Source organism: Tamandua tetradactyla, chromosome 2 (assembly GCF_023851605.1).
Source record: "Tamandua tetradactyla isolate mTamTet1 chromosome 2, mTamTet1.pri, whole genome shotgun sequence".
Lineage (NCBI taxonomy): Eukaryota > Metazoa > Chordata > Mammalia > Pilosa > Myrmecophagidae > Tamandua > Tamandua tetradactyla.
Window position 1 is genome coordinate 188,787,493 of NC_135328.1, and position 26,762 is coordinate 188,814,254.

General features: G+C 44.2%; 3 long non-coding RNA genes and 1 pseudogene across 4 annotated transcripts; 2 read left to right on the forward strand and 2 right to left on the reverse strand.

The window, feature by feature from the left end:
- The first annotated feature begins 361 nt into the window (after positions 1–361).
- On the forward strand, positions 362–3,015 carry LOC143663735 (uncharacterized). Its single transcript, XR_013166131.1, has 3 exons — positions 362–582; positions 982–1,050; positions 2,871–3,015. It is a non-coding gene; the product is annotated as an uncharacterized LOC143663735 (long non-coding RNA).
- LOC143663742 (uncharacterized) lies at positions 2,832–13,088 on the reverse strand. Of its 2 annotated transcripts, none has more exons than XR_013166132.1 (3): positions 13,055–13,088; positions 8,240–8,469; positions 2,832–2,981 (listed from the first exon to the last, which is right to left on the reverse strand). It is a non-coding gene; the product is annotated as an uncharacterized LOC143663742 (long non-coding RNA). The 2 variants fall into 2 exon arrangements; XR_013166135.1 differs by having other exon boundaries at positions 12,673–13,058.
- An 86-nt stretch (positions 13,089–13,174) lies between these two features.
- On the forward strand, positions 13,175–24,026 carry LOC143663772 (uncharacterized). Its single transcript, XR_013166161.1, has 3 exons — positions 13,175–13,265; positions 21,806–22,020; positions 23,926–24,026. It is a non-coding gene; the product is annotated as an uncharacterized LOC143663772 (long non-coding RNA).
- Positions 15,831–16,305, reverse strand: LOC143663756 (large ribosomal subunit protein uL23 pseudogene; annotated as a pseudogene).
- Positions 24,027–26,762: the final 2,736 nt, after the last annotated feature.

Consider the following 26,762-nt stretch of genomic DNA (forward strand, 5'->3'; position numbering starts at 1 on the left):
GCTCTACCAGAAGGACCTTGGCAGGGTTCACGGGACCCTTCAGGAAGGCTGCGGAGCCCCCCCCCCCCCCCCCCCAGCGTGAGCAGAGTTGAAGGGCAGAGCTGAGACCTGAGGCCTGAAAAACTGGAGACAGCGCGCCACCTGCTGGCCATGAGGGGAAAAAGCTGAAAGCTGCCAGGGAGAGCAGGGCGGGGCTTCTCAGCCCCGGGATGGACCGGCTTTGGGGGCTCTGCCCAGGAAAGCCGCAGGCTGGGTCCCTGGGTCCTCCCCTCTGCCTCAGGGCCCACCCGGATTTCCTGGACAGACCCAGAGGAAGGTGATCGCCAGGCTGATGGGACAAGTCACGGCTCTCCAAGTTCCATCATCTAAGTCAGCACATTTCCCTCGTGGGAAGGAAAACAATCTGGGACTCCACGCCCTCGAGGTCCACGCCCAGGGCTGGAAAGGGAATTTCTTCGATCAAGGCGGCGAGGCATTTCTGTGGACAGCTCTGGGCAGTCCTGGAGAAGAGAGGATTTGATCCCTGAATTGAAAGAGCCACATTCTGGTCGGGATTGAAAGGCTGAGAACAGAATCTGTCACGTGAGGAGGGGCTGGGAGGCATGAGGGCCCCCCCCCCCGCCCCGCCTGCTGGAGGCGTGCAGCTGGGGACACGCACACGCAGGGCTGCAGGGAAGACAGACCCCGGGCCGCGGAGGAGCGGTGGGGTCCGGGGCGTCGAGGATTCCCATGGTGACTGTCCCACGCGGGCAGGCACTAACTCAGTGAGACTCATTTCCTCCTAGGGCCAGGCCCGTGGACAGGGGCATTCCCAGCTCTGCCGGTAACCGTAAATGTCCCTCCCTTCTCTGGGTCTCTGGGTCATCTGTGAAATGGGTGTGTGGGGTAAGGGGAGGGGCCAGGTCTGTGCCCTGAGCCCACAGAAGCCCATGGCTCCGAGCCCAGCGGTACCACTGCTGATTTCTGCTTTCTCATGTCTAGGAGGAAGCCATGCTGTTTTGAGACCTGCCAGTAATTCCTCTTTCCCAGGAATGGCAGGCAAGCCCAGCGGTGAGTCAAAATCTGAGCAGGGAATGAGGTAGGTTTGGGGCTTGGTCAGAAGAAGCCACAAGAGAAAAGGGCACTGATGTCCAGCTGGGCCAGGGCCTGGGAGGAGTGGTGAGGGACCAACCAGCATGTGGTCAGGTCTGGAAGCAAAGGCTCATGGCCTACAGACCAGTGGCTTCTGGTCCCTGTGACTGAGGAGCGTGGGTCAGGATGTCCTGGGGCCCTGTGGAGCTTCCTAGGCCAGCCTGGAGGACCGGCCTGGGGCCAGCTGAGGCAGGCCGTTGTCCTCGGACTCTAGTGGGAAGCCTCCCCCTTATCAGGCTTGGGTCCCAAAGCTCCAAGGACTCAGCCACACCCTTCCTTCCACCTGGTGGGGGGACTCTTCCTCCAACTCCAGGGATCTGGGAAGCTGGAAGAGGACAAGAGGCAGCCCCCCAGCCCCAAGGCCCTGCCCGCAGAGCCTGCTCATTCCTCGCCTCTCTCCTGGGCCTCCTCTGAGCCAGGGCTTGCTGTGTAGTGTAGGGACTTGCCCTCAGAAACACCCATAGGGTGGGGCACCAGCATCACACTTGGACACCAAAATCACCTTCATTTCCTCCTCTTGCATTCGGTTTCCAAATCCTGTTGATTCCTGTAGGTGTCTCAAATTCATGTTTTTCTCTCCTTCATCTACACCTCCCACAACCTGTTCATGTCCTCCCTGCCTCTCTCCACCCCCACCTATGACCAATGAGCCCCTCTCCAGCCACAGAGCTCAGCTCCAGGAGCTCCCACCCACCCACCTCTCCCAGGCCCACTAGGTCTGGGGGTGCAGGCATCGAGCGGACCCTCCCTCCTGGCACGTGACGACTCAATGGATAGGCTGGGTGAGGGTTCTCTCACCTGGGAGAAAAGCACCCCAACAAGGCACCCCAAACAAAGGTGCCCCAAGAGCAATCCTTTTCTCAGCCCAGTGACCAGCTACAAAACTACTGTCAGAACCCAGGTCGAAGGGTCCAAGCTTCGCTTTCCCCATCATCTTCTCCATCTTCTCCCTGGCCTGGTCCCAAAGATATTTCTTGCTCTACCCCTACCTGGGCAGCAGGAGGCTGACCCCTGCAGGCTCCAAGTCCCAACCTCCAGGGTCTGTTGGGTTCTGGCTGGATTTGGCCAATAAAAGGCAGTGGTGGGGGCTGGAGGGTGGGAGGAAGGGGGTAACCAGGGCATTTCTCACCCTCCCTCCTGCCTCAGGGAACATCTCTGACAATCACTGAATCTCATTCTGTAGCTCCAGCTCCTGCCAGAAGAGCCCAGCGTGGGGGCTGGCCCAGCCCCTGCACCCCAGAAACCCTGCCTCCTCTCTCCGTCTCTCCAGCCTGGAGAGGTCACAGCCTCCAGCTGTGATTAGTCTTTGGGTTTGCCTCATCACCCCCTACTGGGTTCTCAGCCCCTTCTATCACCCAAGTAGCCATTTCCTTTCATTAAATTTCCCTCTATTTAAATGGAAACCTCTGAATGGTTTCCATTTTCCTGGTTGGTCCTTCAACTCTGTTGGGCTCCCACACATAAAGCCTCTTTTTGCTTCTTTTGTCTTACAATAGCACTTGAAAGAGAACTCGACGGACCATCAGGAACCCCCATCCCTCCCAATACACACATATATGTACACACACATACACGCATGCACACACACCCATGTGTGCACACACACACACACCCTGCATGCACACCCACACTCCCTGCACACCGATGAGAACCAATCCTACTCAAAGGGAATCAGCTCTACCCATAAGGGAAAAGGGGTATATTTCCATTTTTCATGTTGATTCACCTCTCTCTTCTAGGACAGGTGGAAGGGCTTCAAAGAAGACAAATTTTTCTTACTTTGCTAGACCATCTTCAGGGTGAAATCTTGGCACCCAGCACAGAAAATTCACTGCCTCCCCCATAGGTGCCTAGAGAAGAGAGAAACAAGAGGTGGTCGCCCAGCCCGAATGCCGGAGCTCCTGTTCTGAGCTGCGTCCCCCACAGCAGGGACAGCCACAGGAAAACAAGGGCCTCGCAGTGTGGTCATGCTCCCCACAAGGCAGCCTGGATCCTTGTCACTTTCTTAACTCTCTTGAGCTGGAGCCAAGGAGGTCCCCCCTCATTTTCCCAACCCCCTGGGTGGGTGAGTCTTCTCAGAGCGATTATGACCCTGCTCCATGGGCAGGAGGTACCCCAGCCTCTGGGGTCACTGCCCCCATCTCCCCACCCTGACTCTCAGCTGTTCTGTCCTCCTGTCCCCTCCCTGCTCTCTAGAGGGTTGAGGTCACACAGTCCTGGTGGTCCTATCTGAGGGTGGCTCCCACTGGTCACCATGATCACACCCATCCATTTTGAGCTACTCACCCCACCTTGCCCTGTCCCCTTCTAACTGCCCCTTAACATTGGCAAGATACCAAGTCCCTCTGCCATGCAGTAAGGGGCAGCTTCCAGCACTGAGCTGCTTTATGCTTCCTGGGCAGCTCCTCCTGGCAGTGACTGGCATCACTTAGGGCCGAGTCCTGCTTAGATCACAGCAAGGGGCACTTGCAGCCACCTAGCCCAATTCTTCACTTACCTTGAGGGTCGGCAGCCTTGCCAACCCACCCAAACAGAGTGAAGGGCAGAGGAAGGTGAATCCCATGACAGAGCCCTATGTGTGTGGCACAAACTTTAAATCTAGGTGCTTGGGAGCTAATCCTGGCTCAACCCCTGTGTGCTCCAACCTGTTTCCCAGTGGAGCTGCCATCTTGGACCGTGACATAACTTAACTGCTTTTGGTTTTCGCATCTATAAAATAGGGATGATCCTTAGTAACTTATACATGGAATTACCGCATTACCCAACAATTCCGCTCCTGCATACATCCCCAAAACAATTGAGAACAGGTGCCCAAACAGCAATTTGAACGTGAATGTCCATAGCTGATCCGCTCACAGTAACCAAAAGGTGGAAACAACTCAAATGTCCATCAGCAGATGAACAGATAAACAAAATGTGACATATCTACACAATGGACTATTTTTCGACCGTAGAAAGGAATGAAGAACAACATGGATTTCATTCACATGCTACAACATGGATGAGCCTTTAAAACATTATGCTAAGTGAGGGCAGTGTGACGTGGCTCAGTGACAGCGTTCTCGCCTGCCATGCCGGAGACCCAGGTTTCATTCCCAGAGCCTGCCCATGCAAAAAATAAATAAGTAAATAAATTATGGTAAATGAAAACAATTAGTCATAAAAGATTACATATTGCATGATTCCATTTATATTAACTTGAAGCCAACAAATCCAGAGCCGACAAATCCATAGAGATAGAAAGTAGATTGGGGTAGCCGAGGGCTGGGGTCAGGGGAATGGGTTCAGGGTTTCCTTTTGGATGGTGAGAATGTTCCAGAAGTAGACAGCGGCGATGACTGCACAACATTGTGAGTGTATTAAATGTCACTAATGGTTAATTTTTATGTTCTGAGTATTTTATTACAATAAAAAAGTTTAATTTAAAAATAGGGATGATGACTTTAAAACTTATTACAAAGCTACTGTAATCAAAACAGCACAGTATTGGCACAAGGACAGACCTATAGGCCAACGGAATTGACAGTTCGGAAATAAACCCTCACATCTATGACTAACTGATTTTTTATTGTTATTATGACAGCAGCTGTAGGTTTACAGAAACATCAGGCAGGAAGTACAGAGTTCCCATATACCCGTCTCCCATATGCATAGTTTTTCTTATTATTAACATTTTACACCTGTGTGGTAACTTTGTTACAATTTGTGAAACATTATTATAGTTACGCTATTAACTTTAGTGTACTGCTTATAAGGTGTTATATAGCTCCATGGGGTTGTGTGTATGTAACTTATAGACAGCCTAAAATTTCCCTTTTATTTCCCTTTTCAAAGTGTCAGTAGTGTTAATTACATATGCAAAGTTCTGCCTCTATCCTCATCATCCATTGCCAAAACACTGTCATCATTCCAACCAGAAATTCATACCAATTAAACACTGCCCACTTGACTTTTGACAAGGGTGCCAAATCCACTCAATGGGGAAAGGATGGTGCGGGGAAAACCAGATACCCATATGCAAGAGAATGAAGGTAGGCCCTACCTCATACAGAACCAACTCAAAATGGATCAAAAACCTTAATATAAGAATCAAAACTCCAGGAGAAAGCATAAGAAAGCATTTTCAGGACCTTGTGTTAAGGCAATGATTTCTTAGACTTTACACCAAAAGCATGAGCAACATAAGAAAAAAAAGATAAACGGCACATCATCAAAATTTAAAACTTTTGTACATCAAAAGACTTCGTCATGAAAGTAAAAAGGTGACCTGCAGAGAGAAAGCCACGGAAGCGAGCTGAAGGCAACGAGACCCAGAAGAGAAGAGAGAGACCAGCAGACACCACCGTGCGCCTCGCCATGTGGCGGAGAGCCCAGGACTGCTGGCAGCTGGTCTTCAGGAAGAAAACATCCTCTTGATGACGCCTTCATTTGGACATTTCCATGGCCACAAAACTGTTTCCAGGAAGGGACAAGAATGCTGATGGGGCAGAACATAAATTCTGACAGCAAGAGAGCATCAAGAACACGTGACATTTGGAACAAGAAGAAAAAAGTCATCCTCGCCCCCTTGTTGGGCACGGAGTGAAACAGCCTGACTTCAGGTGGACCACATGAGCTTGGGGCGTGGCCAAGAGCAGCTGTGAATGGACTCAAGGCTACAGGTCTTTCTGAAGCTTTCCGAACTGCGTAACTCCCATCATCCCTCCCACCTGGGTCCTAGGCATGACTTGGGAACGGTTGGAGGGCTCCCGGGAGGCATTAGGTTGGATCTATCAAGAGGAAGCTCAGAACTAGTTTAAATTTGATTTAGAAAAGTAAACTTGTGTGGTATTTCATGCCATGAGTTTTAGAGCAAATTCTTTCCTGCTGTTTTTTTTTTCTTCCTTTTTTTCACTTTTACAAATAGATTTTAATCTCCATGAGGGCCAGTCCTCATCCTATGGCAGTTACACTTTATCACTCCAGAAGCAACATGATGTCTGTCCATCGTAGCTAAAATGGGAATTGTCACTTTACTGCACAGCCTTTTTTCTCCCTTTTTTAAAATAAGTTAGGCTTGTGAACAAGGGCATGTCTTTCATAATTAGCATCTGCTTCCATTGTGTGGATATGCAAAGTAGAAAAATATAGCTTACTATTTCAGTATATTCTTACTTTTCAGTAAAGTAGAAAGTACACTTTCTCTATTTCAAGGGGAAAAAAGGCAACCTACAGAATGGGAGAAAATATTTGGAAACCATAAATCCAATAAGGGTTTAATATGCACAATACATTAAAAAAATCCAAAACTCAACAAAAGAGAGAGAGAGAGAGACAACCCAGCTTAAAAAAATAGGTAAAATATTGGAATAGACATTTCTCCAAAGATATACAAATAGTCAAAGGACACATTAAAAGATGCTCAACATCATTAGCCGTTAGGGAAATACACATCAAAAACACGATAGCATTTCACACCTGCTAGAATTGCTACTATTAAAAAATGGGAAATAGCAAGTGTTGGAGAGGATGTGGAGAAATAGGAACACTCATTCATTAAAATGAGGCAGCTGCTGTGGAAAGTACACGGGTGGTTCCTCAGAAAGTTAAATATAGAATTACCATATGACTCAACAATTCCAGGGGCATGAACAAATATTTGCACACCAAAATTCATAGTAGTATTATTCACAATTACCAAAAGGTGGAAGCATCTAGGTGTCCATCAACAGATGAATGGATAAACAAAGTGTGGTACATACATACGATGGAAAATATTAATATTCAGCAGTGAAAAAGAATGAAGTCCTGATACATGAGCCACAATGTAAATGAACCCTGAAGACATCATGTTGAGTGAAATAAATGGAGACACAAAAGAACAGATACTGTACGATCTCACTGAGATGAAATAATCAGAATAAGCAGATTCATAGAATCAGAAACGAGAGCACAGGTTACCAAGGACCAGCATGGGGGTAGGGATTTGGGAGTTAATGTCTAATAAGTACAAAATTTCTTTTTGGGGTGATGGAAAAGTTCTGGTGATGGATGGTTGCGGTGGTAGCAAAACAATATAAAAGCAATTAACACCACTGAATTATATATTTGAATGTGGTTAAAAGGGAAATTCTAAGCTGTATATATGTTATTAGAGTAAAATATTTTCTTTAAAACTGTAGGACTATAGAACACAAACAATGAACCCTAATGTAAACTATGGACTAATGTCAGCACAATTATAATAATATTCTTTCATCAGTTGTTACAAAGTTACCACACTAATGCAAGGCATTAATAATAAGGAAAACTGAGCATGTGAGTGGGGGAGTATTTGGAAACTCTGTATTTTCTGTGAGATTTTTCTGTAAACCGATAACTTCTCTAAGAAATAAGAAGAATAATAGGGATGAGACTAGCAGGTAGCCCACTGCTTATAAACATTAAATGAGATTATGTGTGTGCTTAGACTAGTGACTGGCATATAATAAGCAATATATGAGCATTATCTGAATCAAAATTGCTACATATTGGTTCCACTGTCCTTTCTGTTTGTGTCAAGATTATTTGCCCCGGTTCCATTAAACCTCCCCAGATGGTATATGTCCCCTCCCCCGAATAAGACCCATGTGTCCCAGCCTCTCGTCAGCTAGGTCTGGCCACACCAATGTGTCCTGGGTCTGAAGTGCTATGTGGCAGCTTCTGGGACCTTACTTAAAAAAAAAAAAAAGCTGATGCCTGCCTCTTACACCCCTTCTTCCTCCCATCCTCTGAACTGTTTCCAAGAATGTGGCTCTGCCATCTTGTACAATGAGGAAGAGACCCCCCACTCTAGGGATGGAGAAGCAATGAGTTGGGAGGCACCTGAGTCCGAGAACACTCCAGAGCCCCTCACCGGCCGTGGACTGCTTCCTTCTGGGCTTCTACATGGCAGAGAAAGAAACTACTATCTTATTTAAGACCTGAAACAAACACACTCTCCCGGGAGCCAAGTAGATGGAAATGGCGGTCCTACAGCTGGCAAAGCAATTCCTGCAGTCAGCAAGCTTCAAAAATACACCACCGCCACCCCCAGTCCAAGTCCCTAATTCCAGCAGGGAGCCCACCCCCAGAAGGATCCCTCTCTCACATCACTGAAGCCACTGCAGATGCTTTCTGATCCCCAGCAGGTCACTTCTGGGCATTGTAGACAAGTGATAATCAGCCCCAACCAATCGGTTTTGCTTCTCACAGACAAGATATTTAAATGCATTAACTCCTGAGGCTCGCTGCTTGGAAGAATCTCCAGGAAAGTTCTTCGTGAGGTTCTTTCCAATTAGAAGTCATAGTTCCCATTTGTACTTGACATCCTCCACCATTCTGAGCCGGAAAAACAGAGCCTGAGTTAGAGTTCTGTCCCTCCTCGGGTGGTCACATCATCTTGCAGCGCGCATAAGACCAAAGGGAGGTGTCTGGGGACAACCCCAATCGTTCCCGCCCTGCTGGGCACGGTTTCTCATTAGCGGGTCTGTCTACCCCGTTGCCCTCTATAACGAAGCGGCGCCCTTGGGGAGAGTCCCAATTTTCCACCAGGCCCCTGTCCTCCTCCCTGCTCCCCATGCTCAGCCCGGGCTTCTGATCTGCCCACTGCTGCTCGATCCCCTTGGAAGGGAGGTGAAGAGGATGGGCCTCACACATGGTGAACAGCTGCTGTTCTTGACTCTCAGTCTTTCAAGAGCCCCATTTTGCCCCAGGGAGAATTTTAATGTTCTGCAAGTCCAGCAAGATAAAGCCACTGCATCCTCGTTCCTGAACCTGTTCCAACATGTCGAAAAACCCAGGAACTTGCTGAACTTCAGAGCTGAGCTCGGTCCCAGGCTGCCCCTCGCATGGGTGTAACCATCACCATCTGTGTTTCGACATCTCCCACCCATTGTTCTGGTCCCCGCTTGAGTGGAATCTACTCTCTGCATCTGTTGAGTCCCTGCTTCATCAGCTATTTGGCCTCCCTACAAGACACCCCAAGCATAACTCCCCAGGCACCTATAAACTCTAAGGGGATCAGTCGCTACCTGGCAGGGTGGTTGGGTGGTAGTTTCCCCTAGATCTATGGTTAGTGCCAGACTTAGGCATGTAAAGATGCCTGAACCAGGAGAGTAGGAAGTGGATATCTCTCTTATCTGGATACATCCAAACTACATGACTGTGCAAACTCTGCTGCATCCCTTTGATCTGCCCATTAGCCTCCAGCATAGAACCAGCCACATCTCTCCCAATCTTCTCACCTCCTTTGAGCTACGCCTCTGATCACTAGTAGACTGGAAGAAAAAATAGGGATTGAATCATTCTTGTTGGGCTGGTGGTGGGAAATCTATTGGTTAGGATCTGGGAGAAGGTAGAGAGGATTTAGAACATCAAGCAGAACCACAGGGAGTTTGGAAGCTTGAAGCAGGATGTGCCAGCAAGTTAGCGGGCTTCAGGTTTTTGACCCCATAGACCAACCCAGGAATCTGGTTAACGGGAAGCTGTGAAAAATGAGCTACAAACCCTCCCCTATCCATGTGGTCCTCTTAAAAAAAAAAGAGTGGTCTCATTTCCAGCTGATAGAGAAAGTCTTGTCAGATTAACTCAGATTCAGCCCAATGGAATACCCAACCTCAGAGAAATCATCCCTCCTCAAACTGAGAGAAACGTTCATGAAAAGTTGAGAGCATTTCTCTTTTCACCTTCAGCTACCTGGGAAGCTTGTCTTTTAACTTATGGTTTCATTTGTCTTATGGAAGATTTTTATTTTTATGAGGTCAAACCCGACAGTGTTTTCCTTTATAGCTTCCAAATTTTGCTCCTTGCTTAGAAAGGCCTTCTCTGCCCCCAAGGAAACCATTTTTCACGAAGCACATTACTCCAGGCTCAGAGGAGGAGGCAGGTGAACCCTGACTGGCTAAGACATGCTAACAAGATACTGTAGGAGAAGGTTCTGGAGGTTGATGGAGTGCCTCCAGGGCCCAACAATGATGTTCTGGTGATTATAGCAAAATACCTGCACCCTCTTCTTTTTAAAAAGCTTTTTATTATGGAGAATTTCAAACAGGAGAGTAACGGGGGCTCTGAGCTCTTCTGATATCTACCACCTCCCTGGGCAGGTTCTGGGGCTGAAATCCCCTCCTATTATACACCCTTCCCCACAATCCCCCCTGTATACCCTTTCTGCAATGTAGTGGCTCACAATGGCCTTCCTTCTCAGGTCGACTCTGACACCCAGCTCTTCTTCTTCTCCCTTGTATCCCACCCTGGAACACCTAATCACTGCCCTGGCAATAACTCCTTCTGATTGTTTTATTCCTTATGTATCCTTCTGACTCCCAAGCATCAGGGCCCAGAGGGACTCCTGCCGCTGTGCTTGATTTCTCAAAGTCCATATCCTGCCCGTCAGAGCAGTGGCTGCTGCTGATTTTCCTAGACCCCCATCAACCATCAGACCACAAAGAGTTTTGTAGCAATGGGAAGCCACTGAAATAGTGGGGAAAACCCCTGGCTGTATGGTGCAGAAGAGGCCCATGCTGCAGGACAGAGGGACTGCTTACAGCAGAAGGAGCCTTGCTGCAGGAGAGAAGAAATCTCAGGAGAGTAGCTGAGAGGGGTGCAAGGGTCGCTCAAGGAGCAACGCTCACCAGGATTTGTGTGATAAGTACAAAGAACGAAAGCAGCAAACCTCCAGCACTCGCAGACTGGGGGCGAGGGCAAGCCTCCCCACTTCTTCAAGGAACTCACTGTGGCTTTGCTACCTTGAAGTCGACAGGAACCCTGATGCCACTCTGGCTTTGGGGAGTACCCAGCGGAAGCCCCCATGGCACTGGCCCAGGTGCTCACTGAAGTCCGTGGCAGCTGTGGCCATGGTGGGGTAACCTCGGACACCCTCAGGGAACACGAACATCAGGAGGGGATGGGAGTAGGAGCCAGAGAGCTGGGTGGATGCCACTTTCAGGACCATGAAACTCTTGGAGACTCCCAGAAACAACCGGGTGAGACCCTGAAGGCTTCTGGGAATCCCTTTGAGCATATGGGGGTACAAACCAGCAGAAGGACAGGTCATGACTGTTGATGCGACCCCATCGGTACATTTTCCAATACCAGTGAGGCCCAGCGAAACTCCAGATAAAACTCTTATGCCCAGCCACCGCCAACATCATGATTCCCTTAAAACCAAATCCTTTTTTCTTGGCTCTTTTCTCAGTGTCCGGCCACCTTGAACCAACTCTTCCAAATAACTCACTTGTACTGAACATTTACTAATGCGGCAGACTCCATGCTAAGCAGTTGACAGGAATTCTGTGGGCTAATCTTTATGATACACTTTTAAAGCAGATATGGTGATGATCCCCATTCACAACTTAGGAAACTGAGGCCCTGAAAAGTGATGTAATTTTCACACAAACACAAAGCAAGTGACGGTGAGGATGAGCGTCTTTTGCACAGGGGCGATCTGCCTTCACCAGCATCCCATACGGCCTCAGCTGATGATCCTGTCTTCCCCTGCTCCCCCACGTCCTTCTGTGGTTCCTGTCGCTGGTGGTAATGACCGTGCTGCTACTGTCATTGTCTCGAACTCCATATATGCCTCACCTTTTTCCCAAAAGGACTTGAGATGACTTTACAACAGGAAAGATTCATTCATTCAACAGATTCTTACTGCAGAAGGAAAAGAAAACCAGCGATCTTAAGGGTTGTCTTTGTTACGGTGACGGACCCTGAAATTTGACTGTGAGCTTCCCGGCAGCCAGAACAAAAACCGAAACCCTAAGTTCGACAATCGAGTATCAGAAAGGAGGAAGCAGAGCAGTTTCTCCAAACGGACACATTTTTTCAGGAACTTAATTCTGAAAGAAGTCTCTCCTAGGGGGCCTCATGTTGGGGACACGGTGTGACATAATGAAAAAACCATCTCCTAAACGATTTTACAGCAAGAGCAGGTGAACAGCTTTCAGTATAAGCTGTCATGGCACAGCTCAGCAGGGAAACCTGGGATCGACAGACTCGGGACCTCAGCATTCGGAGAGCCTATAGGTGAAAAGCCAGAGCTCAGAGCTCAGAAAAGCTAGAATTTTCCCTATGTGTCTCAGCTCTTGGATGGATTTTGTCTTTTGAGGACAGACAGCTATAGATGGTTTTCTCATAGTTCCCAGAGTACTTGTGAGGGGAGTGGGGGTGCTATGGAAACCAGAGATGTCCCAAGAGAAGTTGTTTTATTCTGAAAGGTGAAATCGCTGACATACATGCGTTCATCTCTCAGTCATTTACTAAGGCTCTCTTTTGTGCTAGATTTTGTACTAGGTAGGTGGGAATGAATGAAATAACACAGGTCCCTAACCACAAACAACTGAATCACTAACAAGAAAATAGCTCACATTTTTTTTTGAGCACCTGCCATGTGCCAAGCACTGATCTGCGTGCTTTCCTTCTATAATATCTCATTTAATATTTCTGACATTCCTACACAACAAGTTGCAGTATTGCTGACTTCTGTATTTTGTCAGGATGAACAGAAACTGAAGCCCACAGTACCGGATCCACAAAGGCACTCACCCAACAGAGAGGCCAAAGACCTTAGCCTCTACATGTCCAACAGGCTTCATTGGGCGAACGAGCTTTCCTAGTATAGGGTCCAAGTGGGAACCTACATCAACAATATCAAATGATGCCCTGGCATATAATAATACTCCTAATCTACAAATCATTTTAGGCGAGAGAGATTTGGGGGTGAAATAAAGGGCTTCCTGTTCAACACATGTTTATGGAGTGATTTTTCCATGCCAGGACTTGTGTCAGGCAATGTGGATACCCAGACAGGCTTCAATCTAGTGGGGAAGCAAAAGCATAAATCTCAACTTTCAACATGATTTGGTGACTGCAAGGAGAGAGGTAAGCCCAAGGGGCTTTGGGAGGAAAGAGGAGTCCCATGTCCAACCTGAGGAGCGTCAAGGAAGGCTTCCTGGAAGAGGTGACTCAGAGATGAGTCATAAAGGATAAGTAAGAATTAGCCTGTGACTCAGAGATGAGTCGTAAAGGATAAATAAGAATTAGCCTGGTGATAAAAAAAAAAGGGGAGGTGGGATTGTGAAAAGGAATTTTTGGTAGTAGAAATGCAAGGAAATGGACAAATAACATGGAATAGGAAGGTAGGTATTACTAGAGCATACAGTTTGAGGCCAGGAGCCCTGGGGATGAGACTGGAAAAACTAGCAAGAGACAGGCCTTGAAGAGCTTTAAACTTTCCCCCTGGGGACAGTGGAGTGTTTTAACCAGGGAAGTGACTAGGCCAGATTTGTTCCTTTGAAATTTAGTTCAAGCATCAGTTTGGAATATGTTTTAATAGGAGATAGCCTGGAGGCAAGAACTTACAATCATGAGACAGAGAGTAGAGAGTTACAACGAAAGGAGGGATCCTCTTCCAGCAACATTGCAAATAGATACTTTGAAGTGCCCTCAGGCTACAAATCAACCAGATCCCTGAAAGAAAATACCTTTTAAAGCACTGCTACACGTGCAGGAGGTAAGGGGATGCGCCAAGACCACCAGAACCAGCAGCAAGGAGGTGGGAAAAAACTGGGAGTTGACATCCAGATGGGAAGACAGCTGTCAGAAAACCAGGGAGAGCTTCCTGAGAGCAAATTCTGCTATCAGGAGACCAAGGCTGAGCTAGCAGCAGGGTGGGACCACTGCCACTTAGGACTCCCACGTTAATATCCAGGACCCTCAAAAGAGGTGAAAGGGGGCTCAAGGCAATGGTGTCCCTTGGTTCCTGTTAGAAATGTCCTCTCTGGAATCCTCTCTGGAAGAAAATTTCCCAACGCAGGCCCTCAGACTTCCCATGGAATAGTACCGAATCCGAACCACAATGAAAAAAAAAATCACCAAACACACAAGGAAGTGTGTGAGAGAGTCCGCAAAAACAACAAACAATAGATTTATATCCCCAGCGAAGTCAGAAATTGGAATTATTACAATTACAGCATATGAAATAATCATGATTGAAATAAAAGATGAAATTACCAAAGTGATCGAGTACCAAGAGACAACTAAAAATTGACTGGTCAGCTCTGGAAAAGAACAAAATAGAACTTTAAAAAATGAAGACCGTAACTGTTAGAACTAAAAATTGCACAAATGGGTTCAACAGCAAATTAGATACAACTGAAGAGACAAAGAGTGAGCTGGAATATAGATGTGAAGAAATTACACGGATTGCAGTGCAGACAGGCAAGCCAATGGAAGATGTGAAAGAGAGGTTCGAAGCTATAGGGGATGGAATGAAAGTCTCAGAAACAGAAAATAGAGAGAGGAAGAAGGAGAGGCACTATTTGAAAAGATAATGGCTGAGAATTTTCCAGAACTGATGAAAGGTGTATATCCCGATACTGGGAGCCTATATCCAACAGGCTAAATAAAAAGAAATCCACGTCTTGTCAGAGTAGTGAAACTGCCTCACACCAAAGACAAAGATCTTAAAAGCAGACGCACAGAAGAGGCATCTCACCTACAGAGGGAGGGTAATTAGACAACACTCAAAAGCAACAGTGAAAGCCAGAAAACAGGAAATAGCTTCAAAGCATGGAAAGAAAATAGCTGTCAACCTAGAGTTGTGTACTTAGCAAAACTATCTTTCAAGGGCGAGGGTGAAATAGAGATCTTTTTTTTCAGATAAACAAAATGAGTTTACTACAAATCTATCTTTTACTAAAGGAACTTCTGAAGGATGTACTATAGGAAGAAGAAAAATAATCCCAGAAGGAAGAGCTGTATATGAGATAGAATGCTGAGCAAAGAAATTGATAAACACGTAGGTAAATCTAAACAAGTATTCCATAAAATAATAACAGCATGGGGAGAGAAAAGGAAAAAGCTAAAACACTAATCAAAAAATTGTACATAAGTCTATAGGAGATCAGCGTTACAGGGTTCAACGTCCTTGTTTTATTTGGGAAGGTTTAGATACTAAAAACCCGAGACTTCATTAGGTATGCAGGACAAAATTTCAAAAGTATATAGGGTAGAAGTAGAGGATATAAATACCAAACCAAGAGAGGGGATAAGGAAGGATAGAAAAAGAAAATAACCAACAAAGGAGGGAAAGACAAGAGAGGAAGGGAAGAAAGAATGGGGGGAGGGATAAATAAAACAATAAAAAACAAGTCAAAATATATCAATAATCACACTAAATTTAAATAGACTAAATGTGCCATTTATAAAGCATTAGATAAGGAGCCAGGAGCCAGGCTGACAGCCCATACAAATACTAATCAAAAGAAAACTGAGACAGCTACATTAAAATCCAAAAGGAAAAAAAAGGACTTTAAGGCAGAAAACGTTTTTTGAGATAAAAAAGATCAGTGCATAAAAAATAAAAAGTTCCATTCTTCAGGAAGATGCAACAGTTATAAATCTATATGTACCTAATAAAATAGTCTTGAAAATTAGAAAGCAAAATTCGGTAGAACTGCAAGGGAAAATAGAAAAAAACCAATATGGTGGGGAAAGATTTCAATACTCACCTCTCCATTATTGGTAGGTCAAGATAAAAAGTCAGAGATAAAAAGGATTTGAACAACATAATCAAGGTCAGGTTTAATGTAAGTTCATGGAACTCGGCTTAGAACAATTAGAGATTAAACTTCCTACACACACACATTTTCTTTTAACAGTCAAAAAACTTACATATTTAGAATTTGCCAGCCAGACTCAGTTTAAATGACTCCAATTTTGTTGGTAACATCCAAAGCATCATAGTCAGAAGTCAATGGAACATTCACCTTCTTCTTTCCATCAGGCCTGATTAGAGTGTTGACCTTGGCCACGTCAATGTCAAAGAGCTTCTTCACAGCCTGTTTGATTTGGTGCTCATTGGCCTTGACATCCACAATGAACGTGAGAGTGCTGTCACCTTCAATCTTCTTCATGGCTGATTCAGTGGTCACGGGGAACTTGATGGTGGCATGGTGGCCAAGCTTGTTTCTCCTGGGGGCGCTCTGCCGAGGATATTTGGGTTGTCTTCTGAAACGCAGTGTCTCGGGCCAGCAGAATGTGGTGAAGTGTGGATCTTCTTTTTTGTGTGTCTGTGGACGCCTTTCAGTACTGCGTCTTGGCTTTCAAAGCCTTTGCTTTGGCTTCGGTTTTAGGAGAGGCAGGGGCCTCCTTCTCCACTTTCGGCGCCATCTTCATGCAAAGGGCCACGCACGTTTTTTAAAATCATTTCAATTAACCACATTTTAGGTTGGAAAACAAGTCTCAATTCCAAAGAAGCATCATCACATAGATGGTGTTCTCTGACTGCAATGCCCCTAAATGAGAACTCAGTAAGGAACAGATTAATGAAAAATTCTCACACTTTTGGAAACTTTAAAATAGTCTTCTAAATGATTCATAAGTCAAAAAGAAATCATCACGGAACTTTGTAAATACTTAGAAGGAGAATGAAAATAGTTGTTTATCAAAACTGGGGGATAAAGCCAAAGTCGTCTGTCCGATGAAATGTAGACTCTTGAAAATTCCTGTCAGAAAAGATGAAAAGCCAAAAATTAATGAGCTAGCCACCCAATTTAAGAAGATATAGACAGAACCACAGAATAAATCCAAAGAAAACAAAGGAAGTAAATAAGAAAGCTAAGAGAAGAAACGAATGCAATCAAAGCTCAGAAGCTGTTAAAAAAAATCAACAAAGACTTTTTTTGAAAAAGGCTAATAAAAAGACAAACCTCTGGCAAAATTGATAAAAAAAAGTTTTCACCAAAAAATTTCATTAAAAATAAAAAAGAGAAATATATTTATAGATCCAGAAGAGATTAGAAAGATAGAAACACTATAAAAAACTCCATGTCAAGGAACAGACCATTCCAACCTATACAAACTCTTCAAGAGAATACAAAGAGACAGAATGCTCCCCAATTCATTCAATGAGGACAGTATAACCTCGATTCCAAAATCTGACAAGGAGAGGATGAGAAAGGAAAATTACAGGCAATCTCACTCAAGACCATAGATGCTAAAGTCCAAAGCAAAGTAATAACAATCAGTATCCAGCAGTGCATAAAAATGATAGCATGGTATGGTCAACTTGGGATTATTCTAGAATTGCAATGATGTCTTAATATTAGAAATTTAAATTGTCATTCATCACATTAACAAACTAATTGAGAACTACACGGTCTTTTCAATAGCTACAGAAGCAGCATTTGATACAATTGAATTCTTTCCATAATTTTTTAAAAATTCTTAACAAACTAAGAATAGAAGACAAATTTCTTAAATAATAAAGGTTATCTGCCCAAAAGCAATAGAAAACATTAGCACTGATTGGGAAGCATTAGCTTCTTTTCAAGAAATGAACAAGATAAAGATGCTTCTATTAAAAGTTGTACTGGTGGTCCTAGCCAGGGTGGTGAGACAAGAAAATGAAATAAATGTATAACAATAGGAATGGAAGAAATGTGCATCACTTAAAGTTTATGTATTTGTCTGCATAGGAAACCCAAAAGTCTACATGATGTGTTAGAGTAGGATATTTAGCAAAGCTTCTAGATTTTAAGAACTCAATATATGAAGGAAGGAGAACAACATCTTTTCTTGTAGGAAAAAAAATCCATTGCATTTAGGAGATGTACTTGTTAAAGATATATCATTACCGTTGCACCAAAAGCATAGGATACCCAGAAATAAATCTAACAAAAGATACGTATGACCTAGAAGGAAAAAAAAATCGTAAAGCAGTCATTAAAGAAAAATATTTTTTTTTAAAAAAAGAAAGACAGTAGTTAAAGATGTCAGTTCCTTCTAGATAGCTATACACATTCAATGTGATTCCAATCAAAGCCACAACAGAATTTTTTGTGGGTGTAAACAAGCTGATTCTAAAATATCTTAAAAGAGCAAAGGCCAGGAATAGATGCTACTGCAAAGAAAAATAAGGTGAATGCACCCTAATATCAAGACTGGTTATAAAAGTAAAGTAATTAAGACAGTGTGGTTTTGAGACAACAGTAGTCAAATAGGTCAATGGAACAGGATGGGAAGCCTTCAAATAAACCACAAATATAGGGAAATTTGAAATATGACATAGATAGAAATGGGATCGCAGATCACTGAGAAAGGAAGAACTACTCAATAAGTAATTAGATATCCCCACACCATAATTGATATTAATTCCAGATGGACTAAAGACTTTAATATAAAAGGCAAAACTTATAAACTCAGATGAAAATATGGGAGAATACTTTCTCAGAACAGGGAAAGTTTTCCTCAATAAGATGAAAAGCATGGAACATAAAAGAAAATATTCATGAATTCAATTACATTCAAATTAAGAACTTTTCTCCACCAAGGCATCATAAGGAAAATTAGAAGGCAAGCCAACAAAGGGGAGAAGTTATTTGCAGCATACACAGCTAACAGCCCAGTTGAAAACATGAACAGAAGACAGGAACGGCATTTTTCAGAAGTAGAAACATGAAAGCCCAATCAACATACAAAGAAAAAAATGAACCTCCTTAATAATCAGGAAAATGTAAATTAAGACCACGTGATATACAAATTTACACCCACTAAGTTGGCAAAAATGAAGTCTGATACCACCAAGTCTGAGGATTTAGACCAAGGGGACCTTTTACACTCAGCAGGTGGGAATGTAAATTAGTACTGGAACTTTGGAAAACAAGATGGCACCATTTATAAATTTAAAACTTTACAGCTCCTGCTGGCCCAGTAATTCTTCTTCTAAAGAAACTCACAAACATACACATCAGGAAAGATGTGCAAGGAAGTTCCTAGAAGCTTTGTTCTTAGAAATAAGAAAATGGAAACCGTCCTAGTATCCATTAATAAGAAATGGATAAAACCAATTTTTGGTGTAGCTACACAATGAAACATTGTACAGCCGTAAAAATGAACATGCTGGGTAGGCCACGGTGGCTCAGCAGGCAGAGTTCTTGCCTGCCATGCCAGAGACCTGGGTTCGAGTCCCGGTGCCTGCCCTTGTAAAAAATAATGAACATGCTTCAATCACCCATAGCAACTTGGCAGAAATATAATGTTGGGTGAAAAAATCTAGTTGCAGAAGACTACGTGTAGTGTGATAGCATTTTGTTAAATTCAAAAATGAGCAATATATTGTTTACAGAAACCTACATATCTGATAACTATATTTTCAAATAGAAAGGGAATAATAAACCCAAAGCTCAAAATTGTTGTTACCTGTGGGATCTGAAAAGACAGGGATGTAGGATAGAAAGGCATTTAAAAGAAGATGAAAAGATCTAAGTGATATTCTAGATCTTGCTGTCTAATGCAGTAGCCTTTAGCCACAGTGGCTACTGTGATTTAAATTTCAATTAATTAACATTAAATAAAATTAAAAATTCAATTCTTCAGTCATCCTAGCTACATTTCAAGAGCTTGATAGCCACATGTGGCCAATAGCTACTGTATTTGACAGCATAAATTTATAGAACATTTCCATTGGTGCAGAAAGTTCTTTTGGACAGCTCTGTTCTAGAAAAGGGGTCAGCAAACTTTTCTTGTAAAGGGTCAGATAGTAAACTTTGGGGGTTTTGTACACCATAATGTCTCTGTCATAACTACTCAACTCTACGGTTTTGCCTCAAAAACAACCATAGGCGATGTATGCATGAATGAACAGGGCTGTGTTCCAATAAATCTTTATTTGCAAACATAGGCAGGGGACCAAACTTGGCCTGTAAACCATAGTCTGTCAACCCCTGTTCTGAATCTTAGGTTAGGTGATTGGTTGAAAGATGATCATTTTTAATTATGCTTCATAATTTTCAAGCATTCTTACGTATCAAATAGTATAAATACATTTTTAAAATACATCTTATGATTTTATAATGATATAGCTTTCACAATGTGACTGTGTGATTGTGAAAACCTTGGGTCTGATGCTCCTTTTATCTACCTTGTCAACAGACGAGTAGAATATATGGAATAAAAGTAAATAATAGGGGGAACAAATGTTAAAATAAATTTAGTTTGAAATGCTAGTGATCAATGAAAGGGAGAGGTAAGGGGTGTGGTATGTATACATTTTTTTCCTGTTTTCGTTTTATTTCTTTTGCTGAATAGATGCAAATGTTCCAAGAAATGATCGTGATGATGAATATGCAACTATGTGATGATATTGTGAATTACTGATTATATACGTAGAACGGAATAATCAAAATGGGAATATTTGTGTTTGTTTGATGTTTTTGGTATTTAAAAAAGTAAAATAAAAATACATCTAAATATATATGTAGGACTTTGTCTTGTAACTACTTATAGAAGAGTGCTTTGAAAACTATTGCTTTTTTCTTTCTTTGCTTTGTGTATATGCTATGTTATACAATAATAAAATGTTAAAATATATATATATATATGTAGGGCAATTGACAAAATCTGAGTAAGATCTGTGTTCTATAACAGCCTTGTACAATGTTAATATACTGATTTTTATCACTGTCAGTGGTCATGTAAGAGAATGTCCTTGTTTTTAGGAAATACACCATGAAAATACTCAGAGGTAAAGGAGTATCATGCATGCAACTTACTCTCAAATGGTACAGAAAAAAATGTATATATTTACATAATATATAGAGAAAAAGATCAAGCAAATTTGGTGAAATGCTGGTAACATTTTAAGGATTTAGGTGAAGGCTATACAGGAGTTATTTTGTACTGTTCTTGCAACTTTTCTGTCATCCTGAACTTATGTCAAAATTAAAAATTAAAATACATATACATACATAACCATATAAGGTTAAAAGTTATAATTAAAATTTTACAGCAATGTAGATATGTTATTCTTCAATAAAAACTTTACTTTAAAAACTCCATTGAATAAAAAGGAAGAGGCAGTTGGCTTTGTCAAACACAGCAGCCCACCCAAGGAAAGAGAAAAATGAGGAAAACCTGGCAATCAGAAGTTTGTGGATGACTCGGAGAGAAATGATGGGGTAGAAGCCAGATGAGAATGGGCCTGCATTGGACACTGCAGTGGATAATTGCAGTGGACACTGAAATTACAGACAACCTTTTACAGTGTTGGTCTATGAATGAGAGGAGAGAGAGAGAGGCAGAGCAGGTTCCTAAAAAGGAGATGATGTTGGAACAATGAAAGAAAGCTGATCGTGGTAAAATGCTGCTGTAGAACTGCAGAGAGGAAAAGCCTAGTAACAGCACGGGGTAGACACAGGGGTTATGCAGAGCGACTCCAGAGTCAAGCTGCCAGGGCTGGAAATCTGATCCTGGCTCTGCCACTGCCACCTCTCCCAGTTTTTCCATCTTTATATGGGGGCGATGCTGACAAGAGGTACGACCCTGTAGAGCAGCTGTAAGGATGAGATTAATTAATCAATGCAAAGTGCTTAAAGCAGCACTTAGCACACCAGAAGCACTCAATAAAAAGAGTTACTATAGTTATTATTAGTACAAAGGCAGGGGGATAAATGAGGGTGGGAGATCTCCAGGGAAAATGGGAAGGACTTGGAGGAGGAGAGGAGAGAGAGGCTGGCCTTGGACCAAAGGATAGAGCCTCATTCTTGGCAAAGGCCAGGACAAGTATTCTTTGGGGGAGACAGAAAATCAAGGCAGTCTCTCTTCCTGGCCAACTGAAAGTTGGTGGGGGGCAAAAGAACCTTTTCTGTTGCTCAGATGTGGCCTCTCTCTCTCTCAGCCAACATGACAAGCAAACTCACTGCCCTCCCCCTCTCTGCGTGGGACATGACTCCCAGGGGAGTGGACCTTCCTGGCAACGTGGGACAGAAATCCTAGAATGAGCTGGGACTCAGCATCAAGGGATTGAGAAAACCTTCTCGACCAAAAGGGGGAAGAGTGAAATGAGAAAAAATAAAGTATCCGTGGCTGAGAGATTCCAAACAGAGTCGAGAGGTTATCCTGGAGGTTATTCTTACACATTAAATAGATATCACCTTTTTAGTTAAGGTGTAATGAAGAGGCTGGAGGGAAATGCCTGAGAATGTAGAGCTGTGTTCCAGTAGCCATGTTTCTTGATGATGATTGTATAATGATATAGCTTTCACAGTGCGGCTGTGTGATTGTGAAAACCTTATGTCTGATCCTCCTTTTATCTACCTTACCAACAGATGAGTAAAACATATGGATTTAAAATAAGTAAATAACAGGGGGAACAAATGTTAAAATACATTTAGTAGATTGAAATGCTTGTGATCAATGAACAGGAGGGGTAAGGGTTATGGTATGTATGAATTTTTTTCTGTTTACTTTTTATTGCTTTTTCTGAATTGATGCAACTGTTCTAAGAAATGATCATGATGATGAATGTACAACTATGTGATAACATTTTGAGTTATTGAATATATAACACGAATGGAATGAGCATATGGTAAAAAATTTTGTGTTTGTATGTGGATATGTTTCATATAAATTAATTAATTAATTAATTAATTAAAAGAAAGTTGGGGGGGAAATCCTTGAGAAGGGGTCTGAAGAGTCTCAAAAGCACTAAAGGGAGAGTTTGGAACCAAGGAAAAGAATAGAGGTTAAGGGATGACTTGGGCCCAAAAGAGATTTGAGCTAGGCCCATGCCCTGGTCTGTTCTTCTGCAAGGGTCTTTACAGTCCCCATGACAGGCTGGGGTAGGATGGGGACAGGGAAACAGAAGGCAACAGCCCCAACTCATCAGGCTCTGCTGGGCAGGGAGGTGGAAAGACAGGCCTGAAAAAGTGCAGGAAACATAGAGAAGAGAATGATCAGTGAGTTAATGCCGGGCTCTGGAGGTGGAAAGAGAGGAAGAGGGATGAGGAGGGGTCTGATAGATGAGAAATTAAAGGGACCTGTGGGTCACGCTGAGCTCGAAGAGCAGGGCTTGTAGAATCGAGGGTGTGAGAACTAGAGAGAGAGCTATGAAAGGTGTTAGTGATTGAGCGGTCCCGGGTGATCCAGTCAAAGAACTAGAGAGCCAGGGTGTGGGTGCATCATTCCCATGCAAGGAAAGTCTCCCCAGAAAATGGAAGGACAGCAGAGAAGAGCAGGACTAGGAAGCAGGTCCCCGAGTCAGGAGAATGAGGCTGAGTGACTGGAGAACAGAACAGTGGAGAGGGGTAGAAGATGGGACAGCCTGACAGGGCAAAGTTTTTAATGAAGGCACGTCTGGCTCAAACACTGGGGATCAAGAGGAGATCCAACCATGTTTTTGGCTCCTCCCATACCTGGAGCTGAGAGGAGCTGCCTCCATTCATAAAGGCAGCAGGGAGGGGGCGTGCTGTCCTTAAAGATGGGAGGTGGTCAGAGAGCTTGAGAAGAGGTTGCAGGTATGGGACATTTGCTTGTCATTGACAGCCTGAATTTTTATTCATGGCTCAATCCCCAGGTGCAAGTTTAGGGCCTGATGGGTAGTAGGTGCTCAGAAATATTTGCTGGATAGATGGGTGGGTGGGGTACAGATGGGTGATTGATAGGTGGGTGGATGGATGAGTGAGTGCAGGGGCGAATGGATAAAGAATGGATGGGGTGAGGTTATACAGAGAAGATCGGGTTTAACAAATGAGCATGAGTGCTGAATCATTATACTGATATTTCTTTTAGCCTCCAGTACCTTAGAGCAGTTAGAAATAAAAACTTAAAATTGTGAATTGTAACCCATACCAAACTCTGAAATCTGTTTACAACTAATTGTTGGGAGGCACTTTGAAATATATTGCTTTTATGTATATATGTCATTTAAACAGAAGGAGGAGTATAACATAGAAGATAGGATTTGACAAATGAGTGTGAATGCTGAATCATTATATTGATATTTCTGTTGGTCTCCAGGGTCATGGAACAGCTAGAAGAAAAAACGAAAAATCGTGCAACTATAAACCATATTAAATTTAAAAATCTGTTCTATAACTACTCATTAAAATGTACTTGGAAATGTATTGCTTTTTTGTATATATGTAATATTTCACAATTTTAAAAAGTTTAAGAAAAAAAGAATGGATGGGTATGATGGATGGGTGAGAGGGTGAATGGATGGGTGAGAGGGTGAATGGATGGGTGGGTGAGAGGGTGAATGGATGGGTGGGTGAGAGGGTGAATGGATGGGTGGCTGAGAGGGTGAATGGATGGGTGGGTGAGAGGGTGAATGGATGGATGGGTGAGAGGGTGAATGGATGGGTGGGTGAGAGGGTGAATGGATGGGTGGCTGAGAGGGTGAATGGATGGGTGGCTGAGAGGGTGAATGGATGGGTGGGTGAGAGGGTGAATGGATGGGTGGCTGAGAGGGTGAATGGATGGGTGGGTGAGAGGGTGAATGGATGGATGGGTGAGAGGGTGAATGGATGGGTGGGTGAGAGGGTGAATGGATGGGTCGATGAGAGGGTGAATGGAGGATGGATGAGAGGGTGAATGGATGGGTGGGTGAGAGGGTGAATGGATGGGTGGGTGAGAGGGTGAATGGATGGGTGGATGAGAGGGTGAATGGATAGATGGGTGGAAGGATGTGACTTAGAGCATGAGTAGAAAGAAGAATGGGAAGGTGTGGCTGGGGAGAGGTGAATAAGTGAAAAATGAATTGAATAAACTGGACATTCCAGAAAATAGAAAAACCTGAAAGATCAGAAAGATGATATATCAGGCCTTGCCCCACAGTCTGGGTCACTGATAGGAAGAAATAAAACCAAAAGGAGTGCAAAGCCACCATCCCTCTCCTCCCTCATGTCCCCCAGCCCAAAGGCTTATCTGTGATCAAAAGCCCCTGTCTGTGGGCTCTGAGTCCAGCTGGAGGGCAGGGGACATGGGACCAAGGAAGCACATTGGCTATCTCTGGGGACCTCTCTTTCCTCTGAGGATCCTGGCCACAAGAAAGAGGGGAGAATGCAGACCCCAGATTCTCATCACAAAAGTTGTGGACCAGCTTTTGCCTTTCTCCAGGCAGGTTGTCTGACTTCTCTTGACCACACTTTTCAGCAAGATATTCAGGAAAAAGTCCCTACCTTCTCCTTTCCACCTGCCCACCTCAGAGCTGTTGGGACATAAACCAGCTGCCTAGCTGGGAAGGGGCTCTGTTCCCTGTGACAGGCAGATCTGGTTTGTCCAAGAAAGCTCCTGATTAGGGCAGAAGCTGGCCTAGCCTGGGGCTTCCTTCCTTTGTCTGGCTGCCCCCAACCCATCTGCCAGCCACAGGGCTGTGGAGGGTATAAGTTTCCTCCAAGCCAAGATAAGCATCTGAGCTTTTATCTCACTCAGCCTTTGATTCCCCCGTCACCCCCACCATCATGACCACACAACCTTCCCAGACACACTCTGGCCAGCCCAGAGAGGAGAGATAAGGCCTCCTGGCCAGCAGATCACCAGGGAGGAAAGGGGAGGGTCTTCCCTTTTACTCACCCAAAGCCAGAATTCTGCTTCCTTCCCCAGAGGTAGGCCCCTAGAGAGTGTCTAGGCAGCCATCCCAGCCTCTTCACAGCCAGGAACCTTGCATTTTGTCCACCAGCCTTCAACATTGATTATGTCCTCATTAAATCATTTCTCATTTTGAACACCAGTCAAAGGCAGGACATCCTGCCAAACTGAACACCAGGAAAGCAGGACAGTGCAGTGCTAGTGCTTTTCCCCCAGGCAGAAAAGACTCCTGCAGCCCTCTTGGCAGGTAATCTGCTGGAGAGGCCTTTAGAGGCCTCTAAAGACCCAGATCACCATGCAAAGCATAGCAAATTTTCATGGACACCTGCTTCATGGCAGGCCCCATGCTGGGCGCTTGGTCACCAATTCAGGCCCTGCCTTCCTGGAGCCCCAGAAGCCCAGGTGAGCAGCAACTAACCCAGCCTGGGAAATCCAGGGAGGTTTCACGTGGGTAGGGGGTGGGGGTAACATTTCAGCTGGGTTTTGAGGAATGGAAGGGATTTCTTCAGACAAAGGGAACATAAAGAGAACGGCACTCCAAGCAGAGAGTAGCACGGAGAAAGATCTGGAACCATGGAAAAGCATCCCATGATCAAGGCTGAAATGTCGAGCTCATAAGGGGAAAATGAGGTTGGCAAAGTGTCAAAAGATGAGGCTCACTGGGGGAATTAGGGACTTGGTTGTAAGGGGCCTCAAAGGCCATGAGGAAGACATAGTACTTTATCCCATGGGCAATATGGTGGACCCCAGCAAAATATGTTCTTAAGCTTGACCCATTCCAGTGGGTGTGAACTTATAGTAAGTGTGAACTTTTGATGAGATACTTCAGTCAAGATATGGCCCAACCCATTCAGGGTGGGTTTTAATCCCATTTCTAGAGTCCTTTGTAAGAAGAATGAAATTCAGACAGATAGAAAGCCACAGGATACAAGAAGCTGAAGGTCAGCAGAACCCAGAAGAGAGGGAAGAGGCCAGGAGAGACTGCCATGTACATTGTCATGTGACAGAGGAGCCAAGGACCAAGCCTCACTGGCAGTCAGACCCAGAATGCCGGGCTTTGGGAAGAAAGCATCACCTTGATGATGCCTTGATTTGGACTTCTCCTCGCCTCGAAACCATGAGCTCATAAATTTCCATTGTTAGCCAACTCATTGCACAGCATTTGCTCAAACAGCCAAGGAAGCTAAAACAGGCGATGAGGAGCCATGGATGGTTTTTTCAGTTGGAGAGTGGCATGCTGGGATTTGTGTTTTGGAATAAGCCCT